Source organism: Hydra vulgaris, chromosome 12 (genome assembly GCF_038396675.1).
Source record: "Hydra vulgaris chromosome 12, alternate assembly HydraT2T_AEP".
In the NCBI taxonomy this organism is placed as follows: Eukaryota; Metazoa; Cnidaria; class Hydrozoa; order Anthoathecata; family Hydridae; genus Hydra; species Hydra vulgaris.
The window spans coordinates 32,199,826-32,212,500 of NC_088931.1; positions in this window are offsets into that span (position 1 = coordinate 32,199,826).

Genomic DNA, 12,675 nt, shown 5'->3' on the forward strand with positions numbered 1-12,675 from the left:
GAAAAAAAACGTTTTGAATGTTTAAAACAACATGGTTTCACCAATTGCTCTACTTCCTAGAGCCTTTTCGTCATAATCGTCCATCATTTGATTATAAACGTTTTTGTCAGATAATAAATAACTTTTATTTTGAATACATTCTTTTAATATTTCAAATTTAACCCCTCAAAACATTTCTCTGTATTGTATGCATCGTCGATTGACAATGTCTTTAGTTTCTGACAATAATTCAAAAGCTTTTTCTATAAAAGCTGAAGTCATGACGGTATATGGATGTTTAAATAAAGTGCTGACGCTAGTACATTCGGGTGTTACTTTGCTTTCGTTACGAAAAGGTGTTGTTTTTTTAATAAAATTCCATAATTTTGAAAAAGTAAGTTTTTTATTTGATAATAGTCGGATACCACTCTCATACTGCCTTCACTGTAAGAGGATGTAAGTAAAATTAAAAATTTGTTAGCGTAAAAAGAATATTGTTTTGGATCGTTTATTTTTTGATAGGTCGTGTTAGACACGTTATTAATAATACTAGCTAACGATTCTTCAACGTTTATAACGTTGGGTAAATATAAAATGAATATTTTTAAACTGTTCAAAGTGACTTTTTTGTTCTTTGGTTTAAAAATGCGTAAAAAAATTTGATTTCATCTGAATTGATAATTGACTTGGTTTTTTCATGTCGAGTAACTGTCTCGGTAAATTTTGTATTTTTTTCACTTCTTCGTTCTTGCAAATTTCTTGTAAAACTTTAAAATTAAAAAAATTCTTATAGGCGTTAAACATAAACTTTTTTATCAGGGGGATGAATGCTATTCAAAGTAGTAAAACGCAGTAAAGAGTTTAAAGAATATTCTATTGATGGAGGCGTTGGTGCTACTTTGCGGAGTACATTTTCTTAAATTTCTCTTTGTTCCTAATGTTTCGCTTATATTTATTTGATCGACTTGAGCGTTAAATTCGTTTTGTTTGTTTAAACTTAAAATTTTTTTAAAAGCGTAAGAGTCGCCCCTACATTAAGATGAATTTGCCATTTTTATGATCACTTATCAGGGTTGTAGCCAAACCGCTGTTAAGAATAGTATCTAGAAGTAACAAACTATTTAAATCTTGATGAAAGTGTACTTCCCCTTCAGTTTGATTTTTAATAGTGATGGGATCCGCATAAGTAAAAGAGGAAGAAAAATCATATCTCTCGATTAAATTAGAAATATCTATACTGTTTATCTTTTCAGATTGAGGTCGCTGTCTTTGTTGTCTTATTCGTCCATTTACAATAATTTTTTTATTATAAATATCCATATTGTAAGCATTTTGGGATAAAACTTTTTGCAAAGATAATGAAGGAGAATAATTTAAATTGTAAGGTTTACTTCTTCTCATATTTCAGAAAAATACAAATTATTTTGACTAAAAATTCCTTTTGGCAATAATCAATATCGAATTGTTGTCTTAACAAAATCGATAAAAGTTTTTGTAGATTGTAAAGTGACAAATACGATTAATTTATTAGAGAAATAATTTATAATTTTGTGATAATGTTTAAAACGAGTAGAGTCGTAATACTATTTTAAGACGTCGTAATTATTATAAACAAGTCAGATGTAGCTTGACTTATGATTTTCATTTTTTTTTTACCATTTTCTTTAAATTTTGGATAAGGATATAAATATTCTTTAACCAAGAGTTTAATTTCTATACAAACGTGTTCTTGAAAAGCGTTTTTTAATTGCTATCTTTCGTGATCAGATAAAAGTTCGCATTTTAACATTTTTACAGCGTTAAAATGAGTCAAAATTTCTTTGATCAATATTTTATTTTCGTTTTCATCATTTTATTTTCGTTTTCATCATTTTATTTTCGTTTTCATCATTTTATTTTCGTTTTCATCATTTTATTTTCGTTTTCATCATTTTATTTTCGTTTTCATCATTTTATTTTCGTTTTCATCACGTTTTTTTCACGTCTTTTCGTCTGTTCATTTTTAGTACAAAAATTCGTCCTTGCACAGGTAACTTTTATTTCATGGCTTGAAGCTTAGTTCTTTTTTGATTGCATATTTCATAATCGTTTTGTAAAATTTGTAAAAAGTCATCGCTTTCCCAATTATTCAGAATCTGAACTTGATTCTCTCCCAGAGTCTGAAGATTCATCTGAAGATTCGCATACTCCATATCGTTTTCTATTTTTAATGTCTTTGAGTAAAAGTATTGCTCTGACGCTTTCACTCCATATTCTTTTTTTTATCGGATTTTCTTTTTCCTTATTTATGTTTTTTCTTCTTTGTTGGGTTGGTTCTCTTTCTCTTTTTCTTGATTTTTGTTGTTGTAATAAGATTTGAGATAATAGATTTTTAAAACTTTGACCTTTCACATACGGAAACGATTGAAAACTGACAATTTTTTGTTAACGCTCATATCGTTATAATCAAAATCCAATTTCCTTGAGCGTCTACTAAAATAAATACTTTTTGTTCTTTATAATTTGTAATTTGAGTTCTTAACCTTGCAACCTTACAGTTTCTTTTAAATAAAGTTAAATGTCCGTGTTTATTTGATGTTTCTTTATTAAGCAAATCGCTTAGAACGTGAAACATTTTTCCAGATGAAGGAAAATCGCTTTTAAATATTTTTTAATTTGCTATTATTATCAAAAGGAACAATGCCTTTGTGATAAGAAACTAAATTATTTCAAGATTGACTCGCTTTAGAAGGAACCGAATGAAAAACTGTAATTGTACTTTCTCCGTGATGTGAACCCTAGAACATGCGCTTGTATATTGCTGACTCTTTAAACAAAACGAACTAATGTCGTCAAACAAGAGTATGGTATTCAATAATCGATGATCACTGTTTTGAATACCGTATTTGTCTTTTGAAAAACTGATAGCGCGTTGCATAACCGAATCTAAATTTTCTGGACTATTTACCGTTATTACGTCGTAGGATTCAAAAATGTTTTTAGAAGAATTAATAAATTCACGCCATGTTTTGTGTTGAGATTCGCTAGGTTCTCTCATTTGAATAATAAACAACATTTCCGCATCAGGAAATTTACCGTATTGCAATAGTTTTCTAGACAGAGTAAATTTTCCACTTTTATTCGATCCTGTAATAATCGTATTTTCAGGACAAACATCTTTTGTAGGTTTAAAAATATTATATTTGACTTGAGAGATAGATTGTTCGTCTTCAAATTTGAGTTCGTTTGTTTTTCCTGTTAAACAAAAACTATGAAATCTTTTTTCCTTTAATATTTCCGTTATAGGCCTAGAACCTTTTTTCCTATTTCTTTAGGTTTTTCTTGATTTTCAATTAGTTTCTCTTCTTTTTCTTCCATTTTTTTGTTCTCTTTTAACTAAATAAAAGAAACAAAATTCTTTTTTTTCTTTTCATATTTTTTTTCAAATAAATTATTACAAAAAACGCTTTTTTGTAGTAATTTGTAAAAAATTGTTCCATTTTTATTATACCATATTTTCATTACCATTTTTATTATATCATCTTTTCAACATTTGAATACATTTTTCGCACGTTGAAAAGTAATGAACTTGTATGAAATCGAGTTGACTTTCATCGATATCAAGATATCTTCGAAATTTTTTCCAATCTCGACCTATTAGTCTTGATATTTCTGACAAAAATTTGTTGTCGCAGAATAGATAGTTATGCATTGCGTTATCATGCTTACGTTATAGATCTATTTGACACGTTTCGTGATTACTCTTTTTTGTTCTTCTAAAATACAATGACAGTTATAATGAACTTTATCGTTATATAAACATTGATCACAATCGTCTACATGACATATAGATTTCACAAAACAATGTTGCAATCATTCAACAATTTCATAATTACTCTGGAACTAAATGTCTTCCGTTAAGATTAACTACAAGTAAACGAGAAGTAAAAAGTTCTTTTTTCTCCTTTTGTATTTTCTACTAAATAAAAATTTTCAAAACATATTCTGTTTAATTTAGCTTCTAGTGGTTTTGCAGACAAAAATTAAATTAAAAAAAAATTCAACTTTTTTTTAAATATAAAAATTTTTACAATTTTAATTCTTTTTAAAATCAAATAATAAAGGTATTAACAGATTGCAATTAAACGTAATCATTGTATTATAACGTTCCAATTTTTTTATAATCTTTTTCTCAGTTCGGAGTAATGTTTATATGTGCTCGTCGCTACGAAATATTTCAAGATCAGGTAAAACTTTTAAACTTGCTTCTCGACTAGAATCTTATAAATAACGGTCTCGAATTTCTGTAGTTATTCCGTCTTCAAAAACATAATTTTTTTGAGTAAACTTTTTTAAAAATCTATCAAATGCGTTTCAATTTTGACTTCTTCAAAGTTAATACTTATTCTCTTTGTTCAATAGGTTGACTTTTATTAATCAAATGATTAGACATATCTGTACACGATCTTTCGGCAGCAAAACCTTTAACATAATTTGAAGCTAACAATTTATGATTGGGTACTCCTTTTGCTCTATTTTTATAATGATTTACTTGTTCTAGTTCGCGGTTTACAATGTGAACGCTATAACATTTTGATCTCATTGCAAAAACCTAAATTATGTAATGCGGTGTAGATATTTTGTTTTGAAAATGATCAGTTTTTTTGGCATAAAAACCGAAATATAAATGATGTGTTTTTTTATAGTTAGAATAATCCTTTCAATTTTGTCCAATTTTAGAAAAACAAATTCATTCCTCAACTATTAAATGAAAAATTTCATCGTTATCTTTTTTGTTATCAATAAAAAAACAACCAGTCTGTATTTGTCACTACTAAATGTTTTTCGGCGCCATGATTACGTAATACTTTGCCTAATTTCCAACTAAAACGTACAACGTTTAATTTGGCATAAGTTAAAATTTAAGAAGCTACAAAACGCAATGATTTGTTAATAATTTTACATTTTTCGCTCATAGTTAATATAAGAAAACTTTTATATACTTTATCGTCGGATTTTAAAAGTTCAAAAACGTTTTTCAATTCTTGGTTATAATTTCCAAATGATAATAAGCTTGCTCACGTTTTTAGCTATAACAAATATATCTTCCATCATACAATACTTTATAAAAGCGCTAAAAGATTTTTCTTCTGATTCAGCCAAACGACCGTATAATGGAATATCCAAAGTTTTTTTAAAACCTTTTACAATTATAATACGGTTATTAAAAGAAGCATCGTGCGCAAAAATTGGACAAAATGAGTTATTACTATAACATCCTAAATTTTTATAGCAATAATCGTGAGCTAAACCGTATATTTGAACTGAATTAGGATCATGATCAATAACTAAATAATCTTCAAAACAATAAAGTACAGCGTGACATTCTTTTAAAACTTCTACTCTGTTTTTTCATCTTCAATAGTTTCTTTTAACAATTGTTTTTTTTTCAAATTTGTTGTTAAATGAAACCAACATACAATGAAACCACAAGTTGACTGAAGGATGCGCTAATCTGGTCATAGGATGTAAAAATGTGACAAGATCTTTGATTCCTTAACCATATTCATATCTTCAAGAAAGGCAAACTTCTTTTATGCATTTATGAAACATACAAGTTAAAAAATATTTATCTTCTAACAATTCGATGGAATCATTTTCAAACCATATTGATATATTTTTTTCGCTCATAATAAGACGAGCTAAACGTTTCATATAAGTGACAAGTTGTAGAGCGTTTATTCTGACATAGTTGCTTATAAACCGTTAGTAGCAGGCATGTGCATGTGAACTTCGGCTTTTAACATGAATATTTCCAATTTTCTCACTTTTAAAAAAATGTAATTTACAAGTTGAACTTGCTTATCGTTATAAAAACGGTGTTCGTTGTGATTTATTCTTTCTCATTTTTGAGGAGACAAATGAGAAAATTTGTTTTCATAAATATCAGATTAACAAATTTTGTCTGCAGGATATCTACAAACTGTACATAAATAACTTTCTTCTTCCCATATTAAATTTTTTTCTTTAGTTGTAATGTTTAAATTTTGAAAACGCGGTAAGCACATTTTAGAAGTAAAACGAACTAATGCATCTGCTGGAACTATCAAATTATACACTCTTAATTCCATTTAAAGTGTTCAACATCTTCATTTCTTGCATTTAATTTTTCCCATAAAATTTTTCTGTGCGTTTGTGAAGTAAAGAAACACCTTGTTAAAAGTATTCAGGTAAAAATGTTAAATGGATTTCTTTGTAAACTTTTGATAGTGTTTTTGTAATAAAAAATCCGTTGTGTAATAATTTTTCCTTGTTCGTTCTAACCAAAGCATTATCTAACTAGTTTTTCATTTAAACATTGAACAACGATGCGGATTTTTTTCCCGTACACCATTGGCAGTATCATTAGTCGTTGGCAGTATCATTTTAACCGTTGACAATAAATAGCCGATTATTTCGTAGTCGAAACATTTAAAAATGGTGGTTTTAATTAACAGGATAAAAACAGAATTTGCATTTTAATTAAAACCGATATAAGTTGAAGTTAAAATTTACATATAAACACTTTTCTAGACAACCTTATATAATAATAATATAAATTAAAGTTTAGAATATTTATAGTTGATTGATTTACTTAAATTTTTTATTAAAATTTCTACTCCAGTTTAGTCTCCGTATATGAAAGGAGATTGTGATGCTATTGAAAGAGTGCAACATAGAGCAACAAAACTTGTACCTTCAATAAGTAACCTTACATATGAGGATCGACTTGTTTCTTTAGGCTCAACCAATTTAAATGTAAAAAGAAGAAGAGGTGACTTGATTCAATTGTATAAATTTGTTCATGGCATTGAAAATATAGATTTCAACATAAGTTTTTCATTTCTAAATAACAACTTGAGAAGTAATTGTTGTAAATATTACAAAGAATATGCTCGACTTCCATCAAGAGAACACTTCTTTTTCAACAGAATTGCGAATCTGTGGAACTCGCTTCCAAATGAAGTGGTAACAGCACATTTGTTTGAACATTTTAAAGTCGTTCTTGATTGCTGGTTGAGGAGCAATCAAGCATAACAGCTGTCAAAGTGTGCATGAAAGCACACTCACTGGCTTTCCCAGCACAGCAAAATCTACTACTATTACTACTACTACTACTACTACTACATACTGTATGACAGTAAAATACTGTAATAAAGTATATATGTAACATATAAGTTATATACATACAGTCTGTATGTATGAGCATATTGTATATATATAACTATATGTATGTATGTATGTATGTATGTATGTATGTATGTATGTATGTATGTATGTATGTATGTATGTATGTATGTATGTATGTATGTATGTATGTATGTATGTATGTATGTATGTATGTATGTATGTATGTATGTATGTATGTATGCATGTATGTATGTAAGTATATATGTTTGTAACCTTTTTATATGGTTTTTTCATATATGGTTATAATTTAAACTTTATGGTTATAAATTATAAAACAACTTATATTGTTAATATGAATTATATTATATTATAATTTATTACCATAAAGTTTAAAGTTATTTTATAACCATATATGAAAAAACCATATAAAAAAGTTACACTTAAGTGTAACCTCTTTATATGGTTAAACATATTTTTAAATAAAAAAGTAATCCTATAATATGTACAATTGCTATTATAAATATTGTTTTATACTATATTGATATATTAAGAATATTTGAAATAATTTCATCAATGGTTGCATCTTTCTGCACTTGATTTAATAATATCAGTCAGCAATGATTGGCATGAAAGGTAATGCCAAGCATTACCTCTCAAGAACACTCAAAAAGATATCTCATCTCATCATGTATGTATATATATATATATATATATATATATATATATATATATATATATATATATATATATATATATATATATATATATATATGTATATATATATATATATATATATATATACATATATATATATATATATACACACATGCACATAGTCATTGTATATTAAAATCTATAAGTTATGGCATAATCTTCGTCATTTCTTTGTTATGTTATACAATATTGGTTATCTACTATATATTAAGATTATTCATAATGACATCAATCCTTGAATCTATCCAAGCTCGTTTTATAAATGTTGAAAATACAGAGTTAAAAAGAAGGGTCAAGGACATAATACCGTTGAAAAATGATGTTCTGTATATTAAATGTAAAAGGTTCGGTAAAAAAGTTTAAAGTACTTATTAAAACCAATTTGTTAGCTGAAGAAGAAAATAGATTTATTCAAAAGTATTGCGATCAAACAAATGAAACGTTGCGTAAATCAACTCCAAAAATTCCAAAGAAAGGAGTTTATGACAAATGTGTCTACTATAGGTGTCATCATAACACAAGATATCAGGCAACAATGAATGCTTGTGAAATAATAAACAAAATCCAAGCCAACGATTTAAAAATACTGATTACCCATTTCGCTTAATATTAAAGTATTGTAGGTATGATAAAACTAAAACATAGATTTGAATGGACACACAATCATCCCATAAATTCTTTCCAATCCTTGTCATTTAAGGACATACAAACAGATATATTATCTTCAATTTATAATCTTTTTGAGACTGGTTATACACCAGAATTAGCATATTGTGAGTTTTATAAAAAGACAAAAGATATGTGTAAAAATGAAATAGAATTTCATAAATTTATTTCTGATCGATCAGTATTTCCACGAAGAACAGACTATAATTTTTTATATACAGATTATCATCAGTCAAAGTATGGTTCAAAAGATATGAATGCTATGTTTAAAGCTTTGTGTGGTAAGAATTCATTTTTGTGTGTCAAAAACTGTTTTTGTAGTTGATCTGGCCATAGTCAGCCATTAGTTTTAATTTATAACTAGTTTGTTTGTAAGTTAGTTATATTTACTAGAAATCTATTTGATGTTTCAGATATAATTAAATATGTATATATATATATATATATATATATATATATATATATATATATATATATATATATATATATATATATATATATATATACAAATACAGTAGAAACCAAGGATAAAGAAAAAGATAACCACTGGTGTCATAAAACCCTAAGAGTAATTTATTCCTTTGTTTGCATTTTGAAACTTACTGATTTCTTTTATTTAGTAGGTTTCCACCTTTATATGTTAAAGTTTGAACTTTTTCATATAAGCAAAGATTGCAGATTTTTGACGTAGGATTGAATGGACAACAGCGTTTTACAATTTTCCATCTAATTTAATGTGTAAATTATTTTGTCTTTTAGATCCCAATTTTCTTTAAAAAGTTGGGATTTCAATTTTCTTTAGAAAGTCTAGTCTTTATTATTCCAATTAAACATCTTTCTTTATCATTCATATTTTTTAGTTTTGTAAGAAACAATTTTAAAATAATTATTGTTTGAAGATTTGAAAACAGAAAACCCTTTAGCTATTAAACATAATGATCTTAGATGTGAAATGCAAACAAGTTTATATGTTATAACTGTACCTGAGACAGCAAGATTCTAAAAATTTTTAAAAAAATGCAAAAAATAAATGCAAATAATATTTTTTCATTATAAAATAACATTTTTTTGCTATTTTTAATAAAGCTTTGAATAGAAATAAATCTGATTTAAAAAAGAAAACCCCTGCAGTTTTTTTACGGGGTATCAAAAATCTTACAAAAAGTGTTACACCATTTTGAAAATGAATTTTAATATAGAAGCTTAAATTTTAGTGTGATTAAGCCATCATCTTTAAGTTCCTTACCCTAACAAATAGTTAGGTAGAAATTTTTACCACTATTAAACAAGTATTTCATAAATTAATGCTAATTGTGTCGTGCAATGAGCCTAAAAAATAAATGTAGCTGAAAAAAAAAGTTTAAGAAGAGATTGGGGCCAATTATCAATATTTCTGAAACCGTAAGGAGTCAGACACTTAAATTTGGAGTGAAGTTTTCTTTCACTAATTCAAGCTTGTATTTCAAAAATCAGCAAAATCTGAGATGGCATGGTGCCGAGCATGAATTAAATTGACCTGGAATGACCTTTTCGTTAAAGGTTCTGCATTAAAGAATACATATATTTTGTACTGTGGTTAGGTTATTTAGTTATTTCAATGGTGCTGTGTAAGTGTTATAAAATTTACCTAATAATTTGATTTTATGTTTTTACAATATGATTAGTTATTGTTTATATATTTTTTATTAATAAATAAAGGAGCATCATTGACATTGCATTGTTGCTATTGTTTCGCAGTGGACGCTATTAAAGTTCCACCACTTATTTGCAACACATCAGGCCGTTGCAGTTTAGAGGGAAGAAAAGAGATAATTTATGAAGTGCTAGAGCGTGCAAGATAGGTTACCATATTCAAATAGATGTATAGTGTTTAGAAGTGAAATTTAGATTGGAATATCATTTAGTGTTCAGGTCTGTGTAAGGTAGGTGTTGTTTAGGTGTTCCGTAGGTTGTTTTAATTATTGTGTTTCGACACTTCGGCCCAAAATAAATGCGTTACAGTTAATAGTTAATCGTTTTAGTGAAAATATTCGTTTTTTATCGAGATTATAAGTTATGGTTCTTGAAAAATCTATGTATTCACTTCAAAAAATTATGTTTTTACTTCGCTTGTTAGCAAATTTCTGATTACAGTGAAATGTGCGCACATAAAAATGTAGAATTTCTGGTATAAAAAAATCCATTGTTCTACCGTTGTAAGTTTTCAATGGTCTATTGTTCTATTTACGCATCAGAGATTCGTTTGTCTCCACAACTAAAGTTAGATAAATCTTAAGGTGTGTTTTTCTAATGTTTTTCATTAGACTTGTTTTTTGTTATTGTTCCTGGTTTTATTTTAGAGACAGGTCAGCTGAAATCGGCTCCACCGGAGTTGTTTTTTATAGAATAGTCTAAAGGGAATTGTTTATTTGCCTTTCTAAGCAAATGCCTTAGCAGGTATTTTCAGAGCAGCTGTTCTAAGGGGAATTTAGATTTTCTGATTGTGTAATATTGTACATCTAATTTAGATAGTTTGTGTGTTTTCTATTTTTGTTGGTATTTATTATATTTAATATATTACATTTACTATATTTATTATAATTATTATATGTATTATATTTACTTTATTTGTTATATTTATTATATATAATATGTTTATAATATTTATTAAATTATTTATATTATTTATATTAATCATAGTTATTATATTTATTACTATATTTGTATTTATGTACATATACATGTATGTATATCTACATAAAAATTAAGTGTTCTTACACACTTAATTTTTAATTTGTGAAAAATTTATTTTGAAATGTGTTTATTTTCTCTACTTATGGTCTAATTGAGAGAAAGGCTTTTGAAGAAGCAGATTCTATTATCAAATTTCAAAAGTTTGATGCTATAGAGAATAATCTGTTTATTCTTGTTATAATAACCTCTCTTATGAAAAGAGTCTATGAGAGGGTATGGTATACTTTTTTTTTTACTTTTAATATATAGTTTAGTGTTTTTATTATTACACTTTAATGTACCTAACAATTAATGTACCTAAATAAAGTGTGAGAATAAAGCTATTAGGTTAAAGTCAGTGTTAGCAAAATTTAAGTTATGTGAAAAAACCATAACATAACAACCAAAAAGGCAGTAAAATTTAATTCACAAAAATTTGCAAAAATGCATGCCGGAAAAGGGAATAATCTAGAAATAGAGTGTTAACCTTAAGCAAAATGAAATTTACAGACGAAGTGCAAAGTCATATGGCTTACCTTCTTGTTGGTGCACTTTTTTAAGTAAGCTAGACTTTTAGTTACAAGTCTAATTTATGAACTGAATAGCCAAGGCAACATTTTGTATTATTTAAATTAAAAATAGGTTACACTGCAAATAATATAAAACATTATAAATAGAATTATTATTCACTGCATACAAGTGGCGCTTTTGACAATCAAAAGCCTAAAAAGTATTTTTTGGTTAAAGCGGATTTTATTAGGCATGATTTTGAATGCCAACACTAGTTGTAATTGAATATATTATATAAAGTATATTGAATTTAACTTTCATTTTGCCATAACTGTCATGCATTTTGAAAACAATTATTCATTTAAATATATATATATATATATATATATATATATATATATATATATATATATATATATATATTCATATATATATATATATATATATGAATATATATATAAGTTTTTGTAAATTTAATCAAAAAATATTAAACTTAGTAACACAGCGTTTCACTGTGTGCCATAAAGACCGCCAGGTTGAACTTCTCCCCACCTCTAATTTTTTTTCAAATAACGATAAATACTGCCTAAATATGTTAGTTTTTTTGTATTTTATAAATCTAAAGTAGATCAGAAGTACCAAAAAGAGATTTTGTTGAAATTAATAAATATATCCTTTATACATGTTTTAGTGTATTTTTTTTGTCTAGGCGATCTTATGGGCCCAGTGTAAGGGGTCTTTTTAAATCACTTTATCTCAGAACTACAAAATGTGGAGATCGAACGCTGTTATTCTAGTCACGTCTTGCTTTGTCTGTTGATTTAATATTTGATAAAATTAAACACATAAATATTATTTTAGAATATGCTTTCTATGGTAAAGGAGTTTTGGGTCCTGGTGTAATAATGACGGACAACTGCGACGAATTAAAAGATGCTGTATGGC